Source organism: Sus scrofa, chromosome 14 (assembly GCF_000003025.6).
Source record: "Sus scrofa isolate TJ Tabasco breed Duroc chromosome 14, Sscrofa11.1, whole genome shotgun sequence".
NCBI classification, from domain to species: Eukaryota; Metazoa; Chordata; class Mammalia; order Artiodactyla; family Suidae; genus Sus; species Sus scrofa.
Genome location: NC_010456.5, coordinates 101444481 through 101471940, shown reverse-complemented (window position 1 = coordinate 101471940; position 27460 = coordinate 101444481). Strand labels below are relative to the sequence as shown.

The window sequence follows — 27460 nt, the reverse complement described above, 5'->3', positions numbered from 1 at the left end:
CTCTTGAGCCCTAACTTTTGCTTGCAAATCCACAAGAAGTATTATTTTAGAACACAAGGGAATATAACTTTATACCTGTGTACTTTGTCTGGTATTAAAGTAGTTTGTATTTTTTTAATGAAAACCATAGTTTTAAGTGTAGTGACCATACTTATCAGCTTTTAAAAAGAATTTATCAAAATTGATTTTTTTATCTTATCATGTTTTCTTTTTCTGAAGTTTATTTTGTTTTAAATTTTTTTATTGAAGTATAGTTGATTCATAATATTGTGTGGGAGTTCCCTTTGTGACTCAGTGGTTAACTAATCCAACTAGGAACTATAACGTTACCGGTTCAATCCCTGGCCTCGCTCGTTGGGTTAAGGATCCAGTGCTGCCCTGAGCTGTGGTGTAAGTCGCAGATGTGGCTTGGATCTGGCGTTGCTGTGGCTCTGGCGTAGGCCAGCAGCAACAGCTCCAATTAGACCCCTAGCCTGGGAACCTCCATATGCCGTGGGTGAGGCCCTGAAAAACACCAATAATAATAATAATAATAATATCTTGTTAGTCTTGGTGTAGAACAAAGTGATTCAGTTATACATATAGATGTGTATTATATATATTTACTTATGTATTTCTCAAATTTGAATGAACATTTCTGAAATAAACTTTACATGTTCTGAGGCACATCTGCTATGTTTATTACCAACATTTCTTAGTTAAAATTAAGCTGAATTTAATATCTTTATTCCTTCCCTATTAACATTCTAGCATCTTTAAAAAAAAAAAAAAAAGCCCAAGCAGTTGATGTTTAGGTAATCTAAGACAATTCTATTTAGACTTAAGCATATCTCTATTTTCTGATGACTGATAGAGTTTACATAAGCAATTATTGAGAAGAGTACTTACGGGCTTTAAATGAAATTTAAGAGCAGAAGCATCAAAGTTGGACAAATAATTGATTCCTGCTTATAGTTTGCAACTTTGGACTTATAGTTTGCTTAGAGTTTGCTTCTGGCAAACCAGAGGTGTTTTAAGGCAGCCAGATATTACTTATCTCAGGCACCTGGAGTGCATATGTGGGTAGGTGTGTTTCTGTTTGGTAATGTTTTGGGTAGGGTGCAATACACATTAAAATACTCAAGTTTAAAAACAATGAATGGAATGAAACAAACAGTTCAGTAGTTTTTGATTATTTAAAAAATTTACATCTGATCCCTCAAGGCACGGATTAGTGAAAATCTTGGAATCTAAAAATCAAGGGAGTTCAGTGGAAACATCTGACTAGGATCCCTGAGGACGCAGGTTCAATCCCTGGCCTTGCTCAGTGGGTTAAGGATCCAGAGTTGCTGTGGCTGTGGTGTCAGTCGGCAGCTGCAGCTCCCATAAGACCCCTAGCCTGGGAACCTCCATATGCTTCCAGTGCAGCCCATAAAAGGCAAAGAAAGAGAGAGAGAGAGAGAAAGAGAGAGAGAAAGAAAGAGAAAGAAAGAAAGAAAGAAAGAAAGAAAGAAAGAAAGAAAGAAAGAAAGAAAGAAAGAAAAAAAGAAAGAAAGAAAGAAAGAAAGAAAGAAAGAAAGAAAGAAAGAAAGAAAGAAAGAAAGAAAGAAAGAAAGAAAAAGAGAAAAAGAGAAAAAGAAAAATCAGAATAGTGGCAGGTTGACTTTGCTCAATCAAGAAAGGGGAATCTTGTCTACTGTTTTCATCAAAAGTACCATCACTTCACTCACTGTGCTTATCTTTGGAAAGCTTTCCTAGGACTAACAGCTTCATCAAGCTTCCTTGATTACTTTACCTGCCTTTGCTACTTAACAACCATGGGACCTCAACCAAGTTAGCTCTCATCTTGGAATTCAGGGATTGGCCAGATAATCTTCAAGTGTTATTTCTTGTACCTTCAAAATTTTAAGATACTTCAGAGCTGATAGTTCTTTCTCCATGATTTCTACATTAGTTATCCAGTCTGCCATATGGCTTAGCATTTTATTATTACTATTACTTAAATTGTACCAAGTTGTATACTTTATTTATCTATTTATTTATTTATTTATTTATTGCTTTTTAGCACCACACCCGCAGCATATGGAGGTTCCCAGACTAGGGTTCAAATCCGAGCTGCAGCTGCCAGTCTACACCACAGCCACAACAATGCCAGATCTGAGCCTCATCTGCAACCTACACCACAGCTCATAGCAATGCCAGATCCTTAACCCACTCAGTGAGGCCAGGGATTGAACCCACATCCTCACGGATCCTAGTTGGGTTCATTAATCACTGAGCCATGATGGGAACTCCCTATTATTTTTTTTTTAATTTATTTTTGCCTTGTGCTGATTGTTTCATATATGGTATTGGTCTTATCACCTTAATTAAGTCGGAAGTCTTATTATAGATGATACAGGTTTTTTTTTTTTTCATATGCTTTGCATCTTGGATACCTGACTATTTGATTGATGTTGCAGAAAAAAGGTACAAGTGATGTCATCATCACCTCACTGAAGTAGCCATTTCCTTCCATAGGACAGACTGGCAGAAGTCCTTCAGTGGAGCATCCATAGGGAGATTCCTTTGGTATGTCCTCAGTACTCTGATTCTTCGAAGCATACATAGGTAGCATCTTATAGAGTCAGCTCCCTTCCTGAATACCTTGAAACTAATGAAAGCTGTAATAAAGTGCTGTGAGAGCTTAATGTTTATAAATGGTATATAGTTATTCAAACTCTGGAGGGCTTGAGTTTGAATTGTAGCTGGATGACCTGGTGCCAATTATTTAACTTCTAGGCTTCAGTTTCAGTATTGGTAAGATGGAGCTATTCATACTACCTCATGGAGCTGATGTGAGGATTAAACAAGATATTATATACAAAGAATTTAGATTCCTGCTTGGCGCATAGCAGTTACTCAGTAAACACCAGCTGTCGTCACCACCATTCAGGACACTGTCCACCATTAACCCATAGGACAAGATGACTAAGCTGGCAGAGACACCTCAGATTGATGTTCTTAGTTAAAAAGGGAGTGGGTAGTCTAGAATTAGAGAGACTTAAAAAGTGTTATTTGATTAGCTATAACACCCCAGTCCCTTTTCCCCCCCTTTCCTCAAAAAATATTGGGTAATACAGATATTTCCAGAAGGAAAGAGTACTCACGGTACCATTACTCAGAGAAAATGGCTATTTAAAATGTGCCATATAGAGAATTCCTGTGTGGTGCAGTGGAAATGAATCTGACTGGTATCCATGAGCACGAAGGTTCAATCCTGGCCCCACTTGGTGAGTTAGGGATCCAGCATTGCTGTGAGCTCTGGTGTAGGTTGCAGATGCTGCTCAGATCCCCTGTTGCTGTGGCTGTGGTGTAGGCCAGCAGCTGTAGCTCTGATTGGACCCCTAGCCTGGGAACCTCCATACACCATGTAGCCCTTAAAATTAAAAAAAAAAAAAAAAGAAAAAGGCAAATAAATAAATAAAATGTGCCATATGCTAAAAGTAGTATGGGATCACACTAAGATAAAATTTTGATAACTTTATTTAAAAATTTTAGTGGGCATTCCCTCTCTGGCAGCACACTTCCATCTCCGGCTCAGTGCAGTGGGTTGAGGATCTGGTGTTGCCACAGGTGTGGCTTGGATTCAGTCCCTTCAGTGAGGTGATGATGCTGTAACTTGTACCTTTTTTCTGCAGCATCAATCAATTCAATCCCTGACTTGGGAATATGCCATGGGTGTGGCCAAAAAAGAAAAAAAAAAAAATAGCCAAAGCATTTTTTTAGGGCATTAAAATATCATTTTTAAAGGTTGTATTATATTCCCAATATCCCATTATATAGGTATAGCCATAATTTATTTAACTTGTCTCTCATCCCTTTAGACTGCAGCTAGGTATTCTCTATATCATAAACAGTGCTTTAACAACAACTTTGTACATAACTCTTTAGGTTTTGTTTTGTTTTGTTTTGTTTTGTTTTGTTTTTGGCTGCACCTACAGCATATGGAGATTCCCAGGCTAGGAGTCTAATCTGAGCTACAGCTGCTGGCCTACACCACAGCCACAGCCATGCCAGATCTTAGCCGCACCTGCAACCTATACCACAGCTCAGGGCAACGCCAGATCCTTAACCCACTGAGCTAGACCAGGGATCAAACCTGCAACCTCATGGTTCCTAGCTGGAGTCATTCCTGCTGCACTGCAATGGGAACTCCAATAACTCTTTAAGTTATTTTTGATAGAACTGACAAGTGTATACTTTTTGGAGAAGGAACAGAGGTGGCACAAAGTAGTATATAGCTGTTGCCTTGAAATCCTGGATATTTTAGTCTCCAAGGACACTTGTAGATGAGCCACACTAGTGGAAAGAGAAAAACACAAAGGCGATAATTGTTTGAGCCACCAAACACTATGCTGCAGAAAGACAAATATTTGAGTATCATCAGAAGACTTGAGAATGCGAGCTGCCCTCTTCCTTCGAAGTGTGTGGCAGTAGGCAGGAATGAGGGCTAGATCAGTGCCCACATCCTGCTGGTGGAAGTTCTGAATGCCAAGATCATGCAGATGAAACATTAGCAGAAAATGGTTGAGAGTTCATGAGCACATAACACACTCGTGGGTACAGACCGAAGAAACCCAAATCTGTTACCAGTTATAGCTAGCCACCATTGCCAAAGTGTAAGCCTTCAATTTTCTAAATATTAGGATATTTAGCTTTGGCACTCAGAATGTCCCCTACTTCTGCATCCAGCTAATTTGAAAAACCAGGATAAAAAGATAAATGGGTAGGGTTTTCTGGTTGTATCAACATAGAATGTGAATTATATACATTTTTAAAAGCATAACCAGAACTTCTAGAAGGACAGGAAGCTTTGCAAATCAAGAACAAGAGACCAAAATGGAAAGCAAGGGCGCACACTCTAGAATTGCTACTCAGATTTCCAAGTTTGTCAGTGAAGGTATGAACTGCAAAGAATTTAAGGGCCCAAGTGTTTAGCGTCTAAGTAAGTGGTTAAGTCAGGTATCAGACTCTGTTAGAGACACGAGCACCACTTTTCTTCTGAAGAGCAGTAAGTGAATTTCAACAGTAATATAGAGCGTATTTTGTTTGGAGTAGTAACCACAGATGGAAAGAGTGCCGTTAATTTTTAACATGTGGGACATTCAATAGATGAATACAAATCCAACATGGTTTTTGGAGACAGAATTTTTAGAGAAACAGAAGAGTACCGGTTTTAATGATCGGGTTTGGGGTTGCTTTTTTCTGTATGTGTGTGATAGCCTGACTTTTGATAGTGTATGTGTATGTTTTAATACAATCCAGTTACCATGAAAATCAATCAATGTTTGACTTCCATTGTATTTAATTATGTGCTTTAGCTTTACTGTGTAGGCCGGTGTTCACTTTGGGAGGACAGTGTTGTAAATCAGATATAGCTCACAGAATTTCTAAGTAGACCTTTGCTTAGATAGTGCATCTGTAGAGCTTGGTATCTCATTACTTAATTTATGACATCTTTTAGATGCTTGGAGTTGGCTAATCATACATGGGTATGTGTATCTGTGTTTCCTCCTGTATTTGAGAAATGTATTTTAAAGCAGCTGATGATTCCAAGGGGTGAAGGAAATGTTATTGCTATAGGCAGTTACATCAAAATCGTAATCTGGGCCTCTACAGATTTCTCTAGAGTTTGGAAAGAGGGTGAAAAGATTCACAATAGTGGGTTCTTAGAGTGTAGCTATTGTTGAGCAACAGCTCTGTGCCCCATTGCTCTGTACCGTGTCTTGATCAAAGCATGTGATTACCACTCCCACACTCCATTTTACAGATGGGGAAAGAAAGCCGCGGGGAAGTGAAGCAACCTGTCTAAGGTCAGTGAATGGCCCTGCCAAGAATTCAAAACCAAGGCTTTTCTTTTAGGCCATGTAAGCCAAAAGGGAATACGTTCAGTAATACTTGCAGAAAAGATAAGTGTGTGCCTTCTGTACACCTTGTGGCAGAAAGTTCATTCATGTGTTTGTGGAAGAAACAGTAGCCAACATTAAGGGCCACTTACTATGTGCCAAGAAACTAAACCCTTTCGATGGATTATCTCATCCAAACATCCAGCACGCTGTGAGATAGGTACTGCTGTAGATAGAATGCTTGTGTCTGTCCCCCCTAACTCCCAAGGTATTGACAAGCGGGGCCTCTGAAATGTGATTAGGTCATGAGGGCGAGACTAGAGAATTCTCTAGAGCAAAAGACAGCTGTCTGGGAGTTCCCCTGTGGCACAACAGGTTGAAGATCTGGCACTGTCACTGCAGCAGCTTAAGTCATTGCTGTGGCACAGGTTCAATCCCTGGCCCAAGAATTTCCATGTGCTGCAGGTGCAACCAAAAAAAAAAAAAAAAAAAAAAAAAAAGACAGCTGTCTAGGAAGCAGCCTCTCACCAGACAGTGAATCTGCCAAGGCTTTGATCTTGGATTCCAGAACTGTGAGGAATACATTTCTGTCATTTATAAGCTGTAAGTTTATTTCCTGTCATGAATGGTAATTCCATAACAGCAGCTTGAACAGCCTATGACAGGTACGGTCATGATCTTCCTTCTGCTGATGAAGAAACTGAGGGAGGGCTCTGGGACTCGGGAAAACTGAGTTCAGATTTTGACTCTGCTGGGCCAGGAGATCAGACTCAGACCTCTAGTGGATTCCCCAGGAGTGTGGCTAGTGTTCTGTCTTGGAAAGAGCTTTGGAGCCACCAGACCGGGATTCAGAGCCTCGTTCTACAGTGTAATCTCAGGTTAGATGCTTAACTTCTCAGAGGTTCACTTTGTTGGCTGGTAATAACGGCGTCCCTCTTATCAGTTGTAAGGACCGGATGTGGACAATGTAGATAAAGTCTACAGTAGAATGCCTAGACCCTGGTGTGTGCACAGTAAAAGATATTTTCCTGTTCATACTAGCTAGTAGTAAGGGTATTTAATGTTAGTATTCTTGCTGTTATTTAGTCACAGAGGCTTTCAAAACTTTCTGAAGTCTTAGGATTTTCATCAATCTCTCTTGCTCCGACTGAGAACTTTTGGGGACTGGGTTTCAGGGTATCCTTCAGCCTGTTCTGACATCACTTCCTCAATGGAAGCTTCCCTAATTCCTTCTAGGGTTTCTAGAAGCTGGATGCCTGGCCTGCATTGCATCTTTATCTCACTGTCACTTTCATAGATTTCTCCACTGCAGCTCCTGAGGCCAGCCCTACCTGAAAGTGATGTTGGTAACTTGATGAATAAACAGACTGTGTAATTTATTTTACTGCTAATCTAGTGTTGGGGCAAAGTTATTTTTAAAAGAGGAAGTGTCTTCCTTTGATCTTTCCTGTTTGATATCTCAGCCCTTGAGTGAGACAGATAGGCACTAAAGAGAGGAGAAAGATTAGGAAAGGGAGCATTTCTCCTTTATAAAAGCTGCATGCATTGAACAAGACTTCAGAATTCAAAACAGCTGCGTCCAGTCCTTGGGCCTTCTTTTTAACCCTCAGCCTAGCAGATTTTGTTCAGCCAGATGATGAGATGGATATTTCTGGGTGCCTGTTGCCTGCCAGACCAGCATGCGAACCTTCCGTGTGCCTGGCCTTGACTCTACACTGAATCTGAGGCCACAGGACTTTAGATAGTGGCTCAGGATGGTCTGGATCTGCATGGACCTTTCTGAGCTGTGGCCAGCCTGGGCAGTGCCAGTTACTAGGAATCCTCTGGGGCTTCTGGACAAACAACTCCTTTACAGCCTGGAGTAGTAAAAAAAAGGCAGGGATGGATTTAATTCCACTTGACGCTCAATATGGGTCAGTGGTATGGTGAGTCTTCCATCAAAACCTAAGCACTCAATAATCACTATGGGTCGTGATGTTAGATGTCAAAATCCACCTCCTCGTAATACCTACCCAGTGCAGTGTATCTAATCTATCTTCTGCAGGACAACACAACTCATTCAGTATTTAAAGACAGCTATTTTATTTTATTTTTTGTCCTTTTAGGGCTGCATGTGCAGCATATGGAGGTTCCCAGGCTAGGCATCTAATCCTAGCTTAGCCACCGGCCTACGCCACAGATCCGAGCCATGTCTGCAATCTACACCACAGCTCACGACAACGCCGGATCCTTAACCCACTGAGCGAGGCCAAGGATCGAACCTGCAACTTCATGGTTCCTAGTCGGATTCGTTTCTACTGCACCATGACAGGAACTCCAGCTATTTTATTTTTGCTTTTCCTTGGGGTCCTACCCTCTGAAGAACCAAGAGCTATGCTCTCCCATGTGACGGGTTACTCCATTACCAACGTGATTTAGTATAGGTTGTATTGAGCTGCCAGAAAGTATTAAAACTTAGACTGCAGGATGGCTTCTTTAGATTGTCATGAAAAAGATCTGGTGAATATTGGCCTGGGTGATCTTGAATGCTGAGATCTAATACTCTCCATGGGTCCCTCAGGGGCTAATCAGTTTTCCTTTGGGCCAGGAGCTATGCTAGACTCTGGGTATAATTGTTGGTTTCACATGGTTCTAAGCTGTAGTGTCGGCCAAAGACAATTACTTGGCTTGATTTTACTCAAATGCTATGATAGTTCCTTAAGTCATTAAACTGTATGTACGAGTCAGAGGACTTGAACATAGTTGAGGCTATTTACCATTCATATTTCCCCAGTGACCTATGTTTGATGAAAAACATCTAATAAGATATTATGCATTTATGAGAAGGAGGGTATATTGGTTTGGTCAAGGAGATATCACATCTTCTTACCTTTCTTGGAAACTTTCTGCTATGAGTGGCCCATGTGTGATTTATTCATTGGAGTGACCACATAATATTTTATCAGCAGTTCTTAAAGAGTGGTAGAGGTTATCACTGGTAATTATGCCAGGACCTTCTTGGAGTCCCAGTGGTGTGCTGGAACCAGCTCCTGCAGGCTCTGGGAGCTAGTTGTACACATTACTTCCCAACTCTGTATTCAGTATCCTTGTGTTGGTAGTTAGAAATTGGCCATACTGGGTGTATTTACACAATGGAAATGAGCAAATGCTGAAAATCAGGGTTTTATTTTCAGAGATCCAGTTGTTAAACATTAACCAGTACACCACTAACCAGAACACAGGTCACAGGTCACTCAAAGTCCCAGAGAGCATCAGTAATGGAAACTGAATTATTAAAGCATTTGAGGCAGAGAATGGGAGAAAAAGCCCAATATGTCCTCTGCTATGTAGGACAATGCCGGAAGATAAGAAATTAGATGAAGGAGCCTCATTCTCAGAAAAAAAAATATTCTACAAACATCTGAGCACCCACTGTAGTCTAAGGGTGGAATTTAGAATCACTTTCTCGTCAGCCCTCTGTATCCACAGATTCTGCATCCAGGGATTTAACCACTTATGGATAAAAAATACTTGAAAAAAATTCCAGAAAGTTCCAAAAAAGCAAAATTTGAATTTTCCATGCACTGGCCACTATTTACATAGCATTTATATTGTATTCAGTGTGATAAGTAATCTAGAGATGATTTAAAGTAACCGGGGGATGTATGTAGGTTATATGCAAATACTATGCCATTTTATATAACGAACTTGAACATCTGAAGATTTTGGTATCCATAGGAGAAGAGGGGTATGGGGTTCTGCAGTGAATCCCCTTGGATATATATGTGTGTGTGTAATGTGTGTGTGTGTGTGTATATATATATATATATATTTTTTTTTTTTTTTTGCCCTGCCTGACAGCACGGGGCCCTTAATCCACTGTGCCACCAGGGAATTCTGAATCCCCCTTGGTTATTGATGGACAGTATTGTCTGCCTCCCTTTCTCCCTCTGAAATTCCTACCTCAAAAATAGTTGGGCTTAGTGCTGGATTACCCAGTAGGCAGGACACGCAAGTGTTCACATACTACTAGTGCAGCTTGGGAACCAAGGAAAGGAGAAGAAAATAACATAAGCATCTTTATGTATGTTAATATTAATCATAGAAAAATCATAACTTTGGACTTTTTTATACTTTATACTGAATTCATGATTCACTGTTGCTTTTATTTTGAATGACCTGAATTATTTGCGTTAATTGCTTATGGATTGGGGAGTACCATAATAGCAGGGTGGAGTTGCCAGAATGTCTTTATTTCATGTTTCTGGTCAGGGCAGGCAGGTTGAAATTTGTCCCAGCCAAGAGGAGCAGCTTGGTGTGTATGTTTGGTTTCAAAGCCAGATCTAGCAGGCAAAAAAGGGACTTCCCCAGTTCATACCCATTTGAATTTTACTCCAAAGGGAATTCATTGTGCTCCATTTGTCCTTTCACTGTCCTGAAGGAATATCTGGAGAGTGTTGGGATTTTTAAACAAAATTTTTTTATTTAGGAAAATTTCAAATGTTATACAAAACTTGAGTGTAACTAACTGGTAAGTACTCATCACTCATTTCTATAATTATCAACTCATGTCCAATCTCATTTTATTTTGTCTATGACATGCAAACCTGCCCCTCCCAAACTGCATGATATTGCAGCAAATCTCAGATATCATATCATTTCAATGGCAAATATTTGTATCTAAAAGATAAGCACTCTTTAAAAAAACATAATCATAATCTGTTATTTGCTGGAACAGTTAACAAGGCATCATATCCAGTTGAGATAATAGGATTTTATGATGCACAATTAGATGAATAAATTCAGTTATCTAACTACAGTTAAAACCATTACATCCTGTTTGTTGATAGAAGAAAATCTGATGTTGTATTGCCCTAGAGGATCTCTTTGTTTGTTTATGATTACTCTTTAACCTTTTTTTTTGGTCATTGAGATTTGAAGCCTCATTCTTGGAATGAAATAGTCCTGTGCCCCAAAACAGGTACTTTGGGATCACCCCAAACTTCACTGTACTGGAAGTGATGGGGATTTCCCATGTAGTTTTTGTCTTGCAGTTGAGAAGTTAGGAACATCATTAAAAGAATTCCACCCCTCTCCTTTCCTCTGGAGTTGGGGTGGGAGCAGGCAAGCTAGCACTCATCCTGAAGACAGTTAGGCTGTGGAGATGGGCACAGACATGGGAATCTGGAAGTGTTGGATTCAGGGTTGAACCACGTGGCTGTTGCTGAAATTTGTCAGATAATTCGAGATTCCAGGCAACCTCTCCATCTGTGCCCTGTATTTCAAGTTAACTACAGAAACAAAGAAAAAGATCCTGGCCCTGGCTAGCATTGCTCTTGTCTGTCAAGCATGCCTAGGGATCAAACCAGTGAATCAAATCAGTGAATTCTTATCTGTAGGACTGCTAGAACTTGGGAACCAAAACTTACTTTTGTCAGTTTTACAAAAAATGTGCTTCAAATGCAATTTTTTTTTTTTTTTTTTTAAGGGCTGCACCTGAGGCATATGGAAGTTCCAAGGCTAGGGATCAAATCCAAACTACAGCCGCTGGCCTACACCACAGCCACAGCCACAGTAACAGCCACAGTAATGCAGAATCCTAGCTGTATTGGGACCTACACTGCAGCTCACGGCAATGCCTGATGCTTAACCCACTGAGTGAGGTCAGGGATCAAACCTGTGTCCTCATTGATCCTAGTCGGCATTGTTAGCACTGAACCATGACGGGAACTCCCTCAAATGTATTTTATACATCCTTGCCTTCTTTGATGGAATAATGATGTCATTTAATACCTTCTAATAACATTAAGGACATCATTAATATCAGATTTTTATGCCAGGTTGTATAAGTAATGCTGTTCAAAGTGTTTGGATTTGCTCTTTTGTTTTCCAGTCAACGGATATTTGTTATGCATCAGTTATATACAGGACAGAACTTTTGCCCCTAAAAGTCCAAAACTTTCCACATAATTCATTCCAAATATTTCATTCAAAATCCTCTTTAGGAGTTCCCTTTGTGGCTCAGTGGCAATAAACCCTAGTATCCATGAGGATACGAGTTCGATCCCTGGCATCACACAGTGGGTTAAGGATCAAGCATTGCCATGAGCTGTGGTGTAGGTCGCAGACGCTGCTCGGATCTGGTGTTGCTGTGGCTGTGGCTGGCAGCTACAGCTCTGATTCAACCCCTAGCGTGGGAACTTCCATTTGCCACGGGTGCTGCCCTAAAAAAAAAATACCAAAAATCTCTTTAAAACTATTTGTGTCTATTTAAAAGCTGTAATTAAAAAGCTGGAGACCACCTCAGTAATATTTGGATGGATTCCTTAAGCTCCCTGAGCTTCAGTTTCATCATCTATAAAATGTGCATAATAATGATGTTTGCTCTATTGGGTTATGAGAATTAAATTGAATATTGCATATGAAGCTCGTAGTACAGCACCTGGCACATAGTAAGCCCTTTAATGTTAGTTGGAACAATGCTGCTGCTGGGTTAACTTTTTTTTATAGACCCTGAAATAAGCTGCTTCTGAATTCTTATAAACAGACCATTGATTGGCAGGTGTGGAGCTCTGAAGTATTTTTAAAATTTGGCCTGTGTATCTGTGTCCACGACTTTGCACAACTTCACCACCTCAGCACACGTGTACCACACCTGTCTAAATTTGGGGCAAAGTTTAGGAGTATTTGCATGGTAAATGCTCTCACTCTGGCTTAGGTCAGTTATGTCATCAGAAGTAAATGGGTAACCTGTCAAGTCCTGCTAATGTTGTCTTAGACTTTTAGCACTTCCTATAAGGTTTAGGTGCTTTTTGTTTGATTTTTATATTTATTACAAGCAAACTGAGGAGTTGTTAGATATTTTTGGTATTCAGCTTTTTGTGAAACACTCTCAGAAAATCTTTTCAAGCTATTGAAGCAGTTTTGAGTAAAGAAATTTCTGAGGTTGCAAGGAAGGCTGTTCAGAAAATAGTAAGAATTTGCACCTACTCTTGGTGAATGAGGCTTTTTCCCTATAAATAATAGATTTCTGTGTAATCCAAAGAAATTCAGAAATAAATTCGATGCTGAAGTTCATGAAACTGAAGCTATCATTTGTAAGTGACAGTTTGCCAGCCTTTATCTTCATCGAAATAGCATCATTCTTGTTGGTTAGCTTTACATTAAATGTGTGATATGTTTTGTAATATAAACCTATTTAAATAAGATGTTGCTTTTATCTCTTTCATATGTGACGTCCAGAGTTAAGATGTTAAAAAAAAAAAAAAATTCCAAAGTTAAAGACTTTGAAAAGCTCGCCTTAGTGGTAGAGAAGAAGTATTTCAAATACTCACAATAAATTAATCTCTTTTCATAATTAGATATTACATCTGTGCCTTCAATAAAAAATTGTTATAGTAGGAGTTCCCTGATGGCCTAGTGAGTTAAGGATCCGTCATTGTCACTGCAGTGGCTTGGGTTGCTGCTATGACAGGTTCAGTCCCTGGTCCACATGCCATGAGTGCAGCCAAAAAAAAAACTGTTACAGTAAAAAAAAAAAGGTTTATTACTAATCACCATGATGATCATTTCTGGTGTCTTGGAAGCAATAAGCCAGAAGGTAGCTGAGAACCTGAAAGGAAGCAAACATTTCTGAGCCACCAAAAATCACTGTTGGAAAGTAGATGAAACTGGAAGTGCTCATGCATTTTAAACTTGGAGTACTTCCTGTGCTCTCTCTGAGTCTGTTTACTCTCACCAAAGTCACAGCTTTAGCAGACTTGATTTTCTGATTTCTCTGCATTCATACATAGCAGGTTTGGGATAGACATTGCAGTACACTGACAGCAGCCAAGAAATTAACAGTGTTAGCTGAGAAGCAAGACATAGAAAGCTACAGCAGAGATAGAAACATACTCAAACCGTAACAGCCTGGGAAGCACAAATTTATGTGGTTCCCAAGGGCATCAGTATATAGTGGGTATAATAATTGATTCTCAAATGAACCTGAGTCATCAGAGAGAGCTAAGCTTGGGAGTTCGTTTGTGGCTCAGCAGGTTAAGGATCTGGAGTTGTCACTGCAGCAGTTTGGGTCACTGCTATGGCGCGGGTTCAATCCCAGGCCTGCGAATTTTCATATGCTCTGGGTCCAGCCAAAGGAAGGAGAAGAAGATATTTTCTTTAAGAATACGAGAGAGTGGATCATGTATTTCAAAAGATTTCCTTCAAAAACTATTATAATTTAGCACTTAAATCTTAAAAGTCATCTATAGAATGAAGGGATTGGGCCAGAGCTTTATATATAAAATTTGCTTTATTGAGATATAATTCACATACAATTCATCCATTTAAAGTGTGCAGTTTAGTGGTTTTTAGCATATTCATAAAGTGCAACCATCACCACAATTGAGTTTGGAATACTTCATCACTCCCCCCAAAAAAATTTATTGGCATTCACTCCCCTTTTGCCCCACAACTCCCAACCCTAGACAACTACTAATCTTTTTCTCTCTATAGACTTGCCTATTGTGGATATTTCATATAAATAGAATTATAAAATGTATGGTCTTTTGTGGTTGGCTCCTCTCCCATAGCATAGTGTTTTCAAGGTTCGCCCATGTCTTAGTATATAGCAGCATTTCATTCCTTTTTATTGCCAAACCACATTGCGTTGTATGGATTTATCACATATTATGTATCCATTCATCAGTGGGTGGACATTTGGATTGTTTCTAATTTTTGGCTATGTTGAATAACACTGCTCTGACCATTCACATACTGATTTTTGTGTGGGCATATGTCTTCTCATTTCTCTTAGGTACATAGCCAAGAGTGGACTTGCGAGATCATATACTAGCTTATGCCTAACCTTTTGCAGAACCGCCGGGCTGTTTTCCAAAGAAACTGTGCTATTTTATAATCCAACCAGCAGTGTATGAGGATTCCAATTTCTCCATATCCTCACCAACACTTGTTATTTTCCATTGTTTAAATGACAGTCGTCCTAGTGGATTTCAAGTGATATCTCATTGTGGTTTTGATGTTCGTTTTCCTTAAAGGGCTCTTTTGTCTGTCCAACACTAACATCCTGTGATTTTTAAACCTTTCGTATGTTCAAACTCTATCTACAGTATAATGACAAGGTTCTTGAATGGCTAGGAAGTATCAGGCTTTACTTTATGGTATTTACTGTGCTTAAGAAGGAACCCTGGAGTCGAAGCTCAGTGATTAATGAAACTGACTAGTATCCATGAGGACGTGGGTTCAATCCCTGGCCTCACTCAGTAGCTTAAGAATCCGATGTTGCCGTGAGCTTGGCAGATGTGGCTCGGATCTGGCGTTGCTCTGGCAGTGGCGTACATAGGCTGACAGTTACAACTCTGATTCGACCCCTAGCTTGGGAACCTCCATATGCCTCGGGTGCGACCCTAAAAGGCAAAAGACCAAAAAAAAAAAAAAAAAAAAAAAAACGAAGAAGAAGAAGAAGGAACCCTGCACAGAGCTGCTGCTGTTCATATATATTGAAGGGTTGTTTTAATTAAGTAGTGTCTGGTATTAGGACCATGTGAATTTCACTCAGCAGAGTTTTCACTCCTTCTCTCCAGACTATTCTTGATTAACAGTCCATCCTCACACACTAGAATGCAGTAAGTGCCAGGGAAGCAGGGTCATCGCTGCTTCCTGACTCTGTGCCCCAGTGTCTCCCACTGTCTAGGAACGAAAGATCTGTTCAGTGAATCAGTGGATGCCTAAACCTGTGACTTGGTCTTAGGTTATCTGAGGAGGGTGCTTGTGACCCCTTCTTTATTTCAGCTTGTATTGCCCTGTGAGCAGTTGGCACATCTCTTCTCCATCTGCACCCAGCTCACCTTGAAAGATTTGCCAGGCTTTCATAGTCAAGCTAAAAGAAATGAATCAAGCCCATTTCTGGTAGCCCTGTTATTCTGCCCCATAGTGCTGCCTAGCAATGCTCTTCTCCCTGAAGCCTCTTTAATTAACCACTCCCTGGTATTAAATTGTCAATAGCATCCCTGGAGTAAGTAAGCATGCTCTGGTGGCTTGTCAAGACAGCAAGCTAAACCTCTTGGTGGTTTAAACTGGGATTTGTCTAAGCAGGTAATGAGATTACCATCTTGAGCCTCAGTGCAGGGCGTTAGGTAGCTGGAAAGAACCATTCCTGGGTGGATGCTGTGATCAGCTCTGGTGGCTGAAATGATCACACTCAAGACAGCTACACAGGCGTACTCATGTCCCCGAGCTTATCTCTGCATAGTCAAAACTGGAATCTTCTTTTTAGTCCAGGGACTGTATTTCTGATGAATAAGGTGGCATAATTGGAGATGAGAACCACACGGAAGTTGGATACTCACCCTTCTTGCCTTAGTTGGGCAAGATGGACAGTTTTTTGTTTGTTTGTTTGTTTGGGGCATGCGCATGGCATGTGGAAGTCCCCCAGGCCAGGGATGGAACCTGTGCCACAGCAATGACAACCAAGTCCTTAGCCACTAAGCCACCAGAAAATCTCATGGACAGGCAGCTTCTTGGTGAGAAATGGGAATGGTGACCATAAGGGTCTGTCATTGTATTTCCCTCCCACCTGCTCAGCCTGAGAACATTACTGTGGAATGGGAAGCAAATTTCCTCTGCTTCTCATTTCCCCTCCTTAAGACCTGGAATAGAAATACAGGATTGACTGCAGGGGTGATGGGGGAAGATGAGCTCGGTGGCCACTGGAATGACAGCCCTCTGCTCTGATTTCTCTCCTAAGAAGGTAGCATGGAAAGGTTCCAGGACCTGAGAGAGACACTGCACCTCACTGAGCCAGTCAGGGACTTGAGAAAGAGACTCAAGAAAAAAATTTTTTTAACCTAATGGGTTTGATATTTTGAGTCCTCTCCACCTGGGTCCTGTTTCCTCCTGGCCTAGATCCAAGCTAAGAATACATTTACTGGTGCCCCCAGAATGGCACCCTGCAAGACCTTTTTTCCCTCCTAAATCTTAACCTGGGAGAAAAAAAAAAAAAAAAAAAGAACCTTCCCAAACATAGCTTTTAAGTTTGTTGTTCTAATTTCATGTGGTTGTCTCTGCCGTAGGTTGCAAATCCAAGAATGTCTGCCTGCCTGACCTAAATACATGAGTACTGTTGCCAGAGCTCACTTCTTTCTGGAAGAATGCGTGGTTACCTTTAAGATAGGAGTCACTGGAGGAGAGGAGCATGTGGATGAAATTTAATTATATGTGGAACGTTTCCAGACCCATAAACATGGGGTTTAGTCATGGGTGGATGATAACCGGAAACTTCAGAAGCTGTGTTTAAAATGTGAAAATTACCTGTGGCACTCCTGTTTATAAATTGTCCATAAATAATTTCATTAACAAGTGATTAGATGTTTTCGAATCCCTCCTGGGAATGGGGAGGTCTGCAGGGTCATTACCGTGCATTGCCCTCAGCTGGCAGCCTGAGTTTCCTGGCAGTTACGAGGAAGGGCAGCTCATTCAGACTCTGAGTCTCACTTTCAAATTGTGGTCCAGCTGCTTGTAGCATTCATTTCAATCCGGCTGGAACAGTGGTTTTGAACTTGATTCCTGAGACTTCCAGGGGCCCTCACTGAAAACATATTCTTAAGTCTCACTGTATGAGACTTTCAAGGCAGTGGTCTGGAAGTCTGTATTTTTTAACAAGTACATTAGATGGTTTTTATGGTGGCAAAATTTGAGAAACAGTGTGGTTGAAGACAGCCCATCGTTTAAAATATATATATATATAATTGAAAACATTTGACTTTAAAATTTAATTGCACAGGGAATTCCTTGGTAGCTCAGCAGGTTAAGGATGCGGCATTGTCACTGCTGTGGCACAGCCCGCTGCTGTGGCACAGGTTCCATCCCTAGCTTTGGAACTTCCAAATGCCTCAGACGTGGCCAAAAAAAATTTAGTTGCATAAAGTACTAAAATGGAAGTTGCTTTAAGTAAATACAATTGTCAGCAAACCATAAAGAGCCAGTTCAAATTGCAAATGCAAAGTAGACTCTTGTCTGGGATGTCATTTCTAACCTGCGGTTGAATGTGGAGCAAAATGTAAATAGAGGCTAATCTTCATGAAGCTCAGGCACTTTTGCCTTTATGGGCCCCATGCTTCATAAAAAAATATATATATATTTTATAATTCATGGTATAAAGATGGATGTATTGATATGATATATTACACCATTTTCTTTGACCTGAAAATTCATATGTTTTCTTCTGATTTTGAAAGAAATTACAATATTTTCATGATTGCCTAAAAATATTGTAGGCACTGAGCCTGTTTTGCCTAAGAGTGGATTTGGGCCTGCATGGCAGAAGTGGTGAAATTCACAAGCTAGTTCTGGTGGCTGATGCGAGAATACCTCTCTTGCCTCAGGAGTTCTGAAAGGAATCCTCACTCTTTTCCCCTTTCTCATAGGAGAATATGATCAGCCCTTTTGTCCCCACCCTTGTCCTAGTGAGATGGGGAAAGCTGATGGGATTCTAAGGCTGTGCCAGTGGAAGAAGGGTTACTGTCACGTAGGAGTGTGTGGCCTTTCCCATGGCGATCCAGGGATCCATCCCCACAAACCATACCTGTGCCCCTTAAGTGTGTTCTGAATTGCCAAGTTTAATATACTGGTATCGCCCTGAGAGTAGGTGGGTAAATCAGGTCTCCTCCTTCCTAGAGGAGCCCTGGTGACATCAAGCATCTGACTGGCCAAAAGACTCTGCTCTTAGGTGTCAGGCTTTCCCTGTCATTTTTTTTTTTTTTAATTTTAATTGAACTTTAGTTGCTGTACAATATTACATATAAGTTACAGGCTTACAATATAGTGATTCACAATTTTTAAAGGTTATACTCCTTTATAGTTATTATAAAATATTGACTTTATTATGTCATATAATATATCCTCGAGGCTTATTTTATACCCATTAGTGTGTACCTCTCATTTCCCTACCCTATCTTGCCCCTCTCCCTTGCTCTCTCTACTGGTAACCAGTAGCTTGTTCTCTGTATCTGTGAGTCTGTTTCTTTTTGTTATATCCACTAGTTTGTTTTATTCTTTAGATTCTACATGTAAGTGAGAACATACAGTATTTGTCTTTGTTTCACTCATTTCACTAAATACAATACCTTCCAAGTTCATCCACGTTGTTGCAAATGGCAGAATTTCATTTTTTATGGCTGAGGAGTATTCCTGTGTGTGTGTGTGTGTGTGTGTGTGTGTGTGTGTGTGTGTGTGTGTGTGTGTGTGTGTGTGTGTGTGATATGTGTATATGTATACCACAGCTTCTTTATTGATTCCTTTGCTGATGGACACTTAGGTTGCTTTCATATCTTGGCAATTGTAAATAATGCTGCTATGAACATTGGGTGTATGTATCTTCTTGAATGTGTTTTTGGTTGTTTTCAGATGTGTACCCATGAGTGAAATGGCTGTATGATACGGTAGTTCTATTTGTAGTTTTTTAAGAAAGATCTATGCTATTTTCCAGAGTGGCTGTACCAATTTACATTCCTGACAATACTGTAGGAAAGTTCCCTTTTCTCCAATTCCATGCCAACATTTATTTTTTGTGGTCTTTTTGGTAGTCATTTCTGACAGATGTGAGGGGATATCTCACTGTGCTTTTAATTTGCATTTCTCTGATGATTAACAATGCTAAGCATCTTTTCATGTTCCTGTTGGCCATCTGTATGTCTTTGAAAAATGTCTATTCAGGTTTTCTGCCCATTTTTTAATTGGGTTGTTTGTTTTTTTGATGTTGAGTTGTATGAACTCTTTATAGATTTTGGATATTAACCCCTTATTGGTCATATATTTGCATATATCCCATTCAGTAGGTTGTCTTTTCATTTTGTGGATAGGTTCCTTTGCTCAGCAAAAGCTTTTAAGTTTAATCAGGTTCATTTGTTTATTTTTGCTTTTGTTTGCTTTAGGAGACATATCCAAAAAGAAAGTTGCTGTGATTTATGTCAAAGAGTGTTCCACTTGTGTTTTCTTCTAGGAGATTTATTGTTTCCAGCCTTACATTTAGATCTATGATCCATTTTGAGTTTACTTTTGTGTATGATGTTAGAAAACATTCTAATTTTATCCTTTTACATGTAACGCTCCAGTTTTCCCAGAACCATTTATTGAAGAGACCATATTTTCTCCATTGTATATTCTTGCCTCCTTTGTCATAGATTAATTGACTATAAATGCATGGGTTAATTTCTGGGCTCTCTATTCTGTTCCATTGATCCGGTTTTTTTGGTGCCAAAACAATATTGTTTTGATGACTATAGCTTTGTAGTGTAGTCTGAAGTCTGAATCTGTTCTTTCTCAAGATTGTTTTGGCTTTTTTGGGGTCTTTTGTGTCTCCATACACATTTTTTTTTTCTTTTTAGGGCTGTACCTATGGCATATGGAGGTTCCCAGGCTAGGGATTGAATCAGAGCCACAGCTGTGGGCCTTCACCACAGCCACAGCAACATGGGATCTGAGCTGCATCTGTGACCTACACCAGAGCTCACAGCAATGCTGGATTCTTAACCCACTGATTGAGGGCAGGGATGGACTCTGAATCCTCATGGATACTGGTCAGGTTCATTACTCCTGAGCCACAGTGGGAACTCCTCCATACACATTTTAAAATTATTTGTTCTAGTTCTCTGAAAAATGCTCTTGGTATTTTGATAAGGATTGCATTGAATCTGTAGATTGCCTTAGACAGTATGGTCATTTTGACAATGTTAATTCTCCCAGGCTAAGAACATGTTATATCTTTCCATCTATTTGTGTTGTCTTTAATTTCTTTCATCAGTGTCTTATATTTTACCAAGTATAGATCTTTTAGCTCTTTAGATAGGTTTATTCCTAGGTATTTTATTCTTTTTGATGCAGTTGTAAATGGGATTATTTCCTTAATTTCTCTTTTTGATAGTTCATTGTTAATGTATAGAAATACAACAGATTTCTTTATGTTAATTTTGTATCCTACAACTTTACTGAACTCATTGATGAGCTCTAGTAGTTTTTTGGTGGTGTCTTTAGGGTTTTCTGTGTATAATATCATGTCATTTGCAAACAAGCACAGCTTTACTTCTTCCTTTCCAATTTGAATTCCTTATACTTCTTGTCCAATTGCTATGGCTAGGACTTCCAGTACTATGCTGAATACAAATGGTGAGAGTGGGCATCCCTGTCTTTGTTCTTGATTTAGAGGAAATGCTTTCAACTTGACACTCTTGAGCATGATGTCAGCTGTGGATTTGTCAGATATGACCTTTATTATGTTAAGTATGTTCCCTCTATACCCACTTTTTGGAGAGTATTTAATCATAAATGATGTTGAATTTTGTCAGAAGCTTTTTCTGCACCTATTGAAATGATCATATGGTTTTTATTCTTCAGTTTGTTAATGTGATGTATCATAATGATTTGCAGATGTTGAAGCATCCTCCCATCCCTGGGACAAATCCCATTGGATCATGTTTTATGATCCTTTTAATGTATTATTGGATTTAGCTTTCTATTTTGTTGTTGACTTTGGCATCCATGTTCATCACTGATATTCACCTGTAACCTGTGTGTGTGTGAGTGATATCTTTGTCTGGTTTTGGTATAAGGGTGATGCTGGCTTTGTAGAATGAGTTCAGAAACATTCCTTCCTCTGCAATTTTTTGGAATAGTTTGAGAAAGGTAGTTGCTAACTCTTATCTAAATGTTTGGTAGAATTCACCTTTGAAGCTGTCTGGTCTTGGACTTTTGTTTGTTGGAGTTTTTTGGATTAGTGATTCGATTTCATTACTAAAAATTGGTCTGTTCAGATTTTCTATTTCTTCCTGGTTCAATCTTGAGAGATTGTACATTTCTAGGAGTTTGTCCATTTCTTCTAGGTTGTATATTCTTCCGGGCTGGGGAGCCTGACATGGGGCTTGGATTCCCTCACTCCTTTGAGGGAACTCTACAGTTATAATTATTCTCCCATTTGTGGGTCACCCACCCTAGGGTATGGTACTTGACTATATTGCAGTTCCACCTCTCCTACCCATCTCATTGTGGTTCATTCTTTATATCTTTCATGGTAGAAGATTTTCTCCGGTTGGTTCTGGTCTTTTTCATCAATGGTTGTTCTGCAGATAGTTGTAATTTTGGTGTTCCCATGAGAGGTGGTGAGCTCAGGGTCTTTCTATTCTGTCGTCTTGGCCAATTGCGTTTGTGTTATTCTGGATGGTTTGTGTCTAATGGATTTCAGTAACAGCCTTAATATTGGTAGAATACTGCTTGAGAGAGAAAGGAACTGATGAGATGAAAAATGCAGGCATACTCTTTTTCCTATCCACACGTCATTGAAGCAAAGTTAAAACAATTTTTTTCTTTTACATTATTATGTAGAGGTTTTGGGTTGAGAATTCTAAAATAACTGTGATCAACGAAGGTTAAACATACTGATTGTAAAAAACTGCAAAGTATCATCAGTGACACCAGAAAGGAAAAAAAAAAACCTTAATCACTATCCATAATGCCTTTTAACACTTTTGCCTGATGTTTCTAGACTTCTTTTCTGGGTACAAAAAGCTGTTTAATTTTTACAAAATTGTAAGCATATGAAATGTACCATGTAATCACCTGCACTTTTCACCTAACAATATATATGAACATTCTCTTCACATCATGAATTGCCATCTTACAAAATGATTTTAATGGTGATACATTATTCCTCTGTGTTAATGGATAATCATTTATTGAACCAGACTTCTGTTTTTGGACATGACATTAGTTTTCTCATTATTAGTAGTAAAACTTTAATGATTTTATGACATAAATTTTTAAATACATACATAATTATTTCTTTAGGGTAAAGTGGAACTAATGTATCAAAGGGTGTAGGAATCTGGAGGGTTTTTTTGGCTTTTTAGGGCCACAGGTGCAGCATATGGAAATTCCAGGCTAGGAGTCTAATCAGAGCTACAGCTGCTGGCCACAGCCACAGCCATGCCAGATCCAAGCTGCATCTATGACCTACACCACAGCTCATGGCAACGCCGGATCCTTAACCCACTGAACAAGGCCAGGGATCGAACCTGCATCCTCATGGATACTAGTAGGGCTCGTTACCACTGAGCCACAATGGGAACTTCCTGGAGCTTTTTAATGTGTGTTTCCAAATAGCCGGGAGGGAGGGAGGTTTGCAACAGTTTACATTCCCATTTGTATTCCGCAAGTGCTTGCGTTCTTGTACCCTTGCCAACACTGGGTATTGCCATTTGAGTAAAATTCAAACTCAAGAAATCTGGAAGCATTAATTCAAAAGAAACCATGACTCAAGTTTCTTTGCATAGAGTATTTAATGTTTAGCAGAGTGCTCTATGTGCAATAATTATGGGTTTCTTTACAATGGTGTGGAAGCCCCCTTATTAAATTTTACATTTACCATTTTCTTCAAGGTCCTTAAATAGATCTTAGGTTTTCAACTCTTATGTTTTATACTGTTAAAAGTATGGTTTTAGAGGACCTTGTGTGTATGTATTCAGGATGATGGAATGTTAGAACTAGGCAGAACTTAAGTGATGGGTTAATCCACCTCTGTCTTACAGATTAGTTAATGGTTCAAGAAAGAAACTTGCCCACAATCACTCCATCTGGTGCAAGTGAGACAACTCAATTCAGACTAGTCCAGCGAAATGGAGAATTTGTTGGCTCATGAAACTGAAAACAGGTTCTGATACCTACCTGTGACTGACCTTAGATAAATTCCTAAATAAAAACCTCTATTTTGTTATCTGTAAACAGTGTTGCACTCAACCAAAGGTCCCTTCCACCTCTTAAAATTCAATGTTTCTGTGAATATATTAGAACAGAATTTCATTACAGTATCAACCAAATGTAGACATACTGAAAAGAAGGCTAGCACTCGAAAAATTTTTAAAGAAATACATTGCGTATTACTAATGGATCTGAGTTAAAGTTTTTTTGTTTTTTTGTTTTTTTAACTTGCAGAAGCCCTTAGGCAACTCGAAGGTAATCAGTATTCCTGTAGCGTAAACATATCTCCAAAGTGCTTGAAAAGTCTTTTATGTTGTTGTTGATTTACACAGTCCTCAAACAGCTTTTCCACCTATTAGTTTGCTTAACAGATGTATTATCAGATAGTGGGGAAAGAAATTCCATCCTTTTGCTCCCTAGTCACGATTATTACTATGGATTTCAACGTGGTGAGCCTAGGGAAAACTATCCATGATGGGAGCTGGTTGCTGAGTCACACCGGTGCTCAGAAGAGCGCATCTTAAGCACAGAGCGCCTAATTTACACACAGGAAAAAATATTGCTGGTAGGGGACCTCGCCTCACCAGGAACACCTCGTAAAGCTCTGTGGCTGGTTGTTAGAGAGGAGATAGATTTTTCTCATGCCAGGCCTCCTTAACTCTTTAAAATGGTTTCTTTGTCTGGCAGGAAACCTTTTCTCCTCGCCCTCTCTTTCTCTCTCTCTGGTTGTTTTTTGGTTTTTTTTTTTGAGTTTGGGGCTTTTTCTTTTCTTTCTTTTTTTTTTTTTTTTTTTTGGTCTCTAGTTATTTATGCTATTTGGAATTCACTGTGTAACCCTTGAAATTTATTACAGGAAGCGTTAAGTGCCCCTCAGAGACTATTCTAGTGTTCTGAAAAGGTCTTGAAAAAATAGGCTGTGTCTTAAAGCCATTGACGAACAAAACATTTTAAAATATTTCACCACATGTTAAGAATACATATTCGGAGTACCCGTCGTGGCGCAGTGGTTAACGAATCCGACTAGGAACCATGAGGTTGCGGGTTCGGTCCCTGCCCTTGCTCAGTGGGTTAACGATCCGGCGTTGCCGTGAGCTGTGGTGTAGGTTGCAGACGCGGCTCGGATCCCGCGTTGCTGTGGCTCTGGCGTAGGCCAGTGGCTACAGCTCCGATTCAACCCCTAGCCTGGGAACCTCCATATGCCGTGGGAGCGGCCCAAGAAATAGCAACAACAACAGCAACAACAAAAAGACAAAAGACAAAAAAAAAAAAAAAAAAAAAAAAAAAGAATACATATTCATTTAAGGGTTTTAACTACTATCAGATTGCCAATTCAGGTTTGTGTTTGGAGGTATTTTTAGAGAGATAAATGTAACAGAGCCTACATACCTTTTTATGAACACTCATCTACCGCATATTTATCAGCAATGTTTGCAATCCCTGGAGCTGGTTCTGCAGGAGAAGGAGGCTCCCAGGGGGAAAAAAATAGCCAGCCAGAGATTTTGATAAAAAGTATACTAGTCAGGATAGGTGAGATCATTCTGTAGTAACAACCCTCACACACATCTTAGTGCCTTAAAACAATGAAGATTTATTTCTCATTCACCCTGTAAATCTATTGACGGGTAGCTGGGGCTTCAGTCTGGCTCACCTTCACTCTGCGTCCCCACTGATGGAGCAATCATTATCTTGAATGTTTTGGTAACAGAGAGTTCTGCAATGTCTGACACTAGCCATAAGTGCTCTTGCCTGGAACTGACACACACCATTTCCATTTCTAACTCACTGGCCAGATTAGGCACATTGCCTGCCTCCATGAGTAAAGGCCAGGAGCTGCAGTCTGACCCCATGGGCCAGGTAGGAAGGGAACCAACAGCACTAGCAAATACCACAATTTGCTCTTCTGATTACCAGATATTTGACTCCCTCTGGCAAGTGAAGTGCTCATTCCCTCTCCAAAGGAGAGACCCCCAACTCCCACCCTGTCACAGCATCTAGATCATGCACAGCAGGCATGTCACTCAAGTAGGGGATAATGCAAAGTTATTGCAATACCAGCTCTGGATATGGGTCCTCATGATCTAGAGACTTTTAACTAAAAAAGGCAAGTTACTTGTTGTTGACCCCTCCCCCCATTTATATTAATATCTAATGGTGAAATAATAATTGGCAAACTCAATATACCCTGCTATTCAGAAAAGAGGTAGATGGGAGACATCCATTCACTGGTCCTCGGCCATTCTAAAATGCTGGACAATTCTGAGATTCCTGCCTTATAGGTGAAAAATGTCTCTCTGGGGTCCTGATTCTTCTCTCTGGGAGGGCTTACCGCATCCATTATTCTCTTCAGTCCTTGGCTTTGTCTAGTAGCTTCCTTGATTGCATCTCGAGTGAAGACTATGCCCTCCAAAAGGATCTGAGCAGCTTTCCCAGCGGCTTTTTTTTTTTTTTTTTTTGCTTTTTAGGGCTGCATCTGAGGCATATGGAAGTTCCCAGGCCAGGGGTCAAATCAGAGCTGCCGCTGCCTGCCTACACCACAGCCACAGCAATGTGAGATCCGAGCTGTGTCTGCAACCTACACCACAGCTCAGCTCAGGGCAACGCTGGATCCCCAGCCCACTGAGCGATTCAGGGATCGGACCCGAAACCTCGTGGATACTACTCGGGTTTGTTACCCCTGAGCCACAATGGGAACTCCCCAGCTGCTTCTTGGCTTTAGAGGTTTGGGGACTCAAGAGTTCTTTTAGGTCGTAACAGTTTCCCTAGCCAGCTCAGGTGCCAGCTCTTGGTTTCTTTAATATAGTACAATTCTTTTTTTTGCAGGGGGGAGACACCCACCACATGTGGTAGTTTCTCAAGTCAGGGATCAAACCCGCGCCACTGCACTGACAATGTTGGATCCTTCAACCTCAGCACCACAAGGGAACTCCAGTAGTACAAGTCTTTTCAAAAGAAAGTAGGTTTCTATTCTCTTTGCCCCCAGTTTATTTCCATATGCCAGTAGACAAGCCCTGAGTTCTTGGCATACTTCTTTTTCATAGGGTGCCTTTGTGCTTTTGCTTCCATGCCTTTCTGTATTGATTTAAGTGATGATACTTTGAACCTGTGGCTTTGCTGGGGAGGCCACGCCTCTAGTCTCTTTTCCTCTGAGCTCTTCTACCTAGGAAGCAACAACCTTAGCACATCTTTGCTTGGAGACATTTTAACCCTTTCAGAGTGTTAAGAGCAGTTGTGATAGCTGTTCCCTTCCTTTGACCCTCACCCCCAAACTAAGTGCTAATTGACCTTTTTCACCTCTCAGTTTTATTGTTTATCTGTTGGGGAAGAGAAGCAGCTGCTTTTTCTAACCCTGAAAGTCTGACTTGAACTATTCTCTTCCCTTTTTGTTTGTAACCCATCAATTGCTTTCTGAGCACATCTCTGTCTACTGCTAGGTTAATGCCTTTTCAAATGCAGCCAACATTAGCCAGTAGTAACCAACACATGCTACTAACATTTGACTTTCAACCTCTTCCACGTACCTCATTCTTTATTATATGCCTTCTGAGTTAATCATAAGTGATGGTTTCACAAAATGCTTGGCCAGCCTCTCAAATCTCAATAATTTAAAAAAACAAAGGTTGGAATTCCCATTATGGCTCAGTGGGTTAAGAACCTGACATAGTGTCAGTGAGGATGCAGGTTCGATCACTGGCCTCACTCAGTGGGTAAAGGATCCAGCATTGCTGCAAGCTGCAGCATAGGTCACAGACGTGACTAGGATCTGGTGTTGCTGTGGCTGTGGCTGTTGGGAAGGCTCCAGCCATAGCTGTGATTCAACAACTAGCCCAGGAACTTCCATTTGCTGTAGGTGCAGCTGTAAAAAGAAAAAA

At 40.1% G+C, this 27460-nt stretch overlaps 1 protein-coding gene across 9 annotated transcripts in view; it reads left to right on the top strand.

Moving 5' to 3' along the window:
- Positions 1-27460, top strand: part of PANK1 (pantothenate kinase 1) — a 102360-nt gene that overhangs the window by 40558 nt on the left and 34342 nt on the right. Inside the window, exon 1 of one of the 9 annotated variants that reach the window (XM_021073513.1) lies at positions 2533-2550. The exons of 6 other annotated variants lie outside the window; for them this stretch is intronic. The gene's annotated coding sequence lies outside the window, so the exon portion shown is untranslated. Of the gene's footprint in view, positions 1-2532; positions 2551-5818; positions 5835-26411; positions 26545-27460 lie in introns of those variants that run through there. 2 more of the 9 variants (XM_021073514.1, XM_013983539.2) reach the window with 2 other exon arrangements.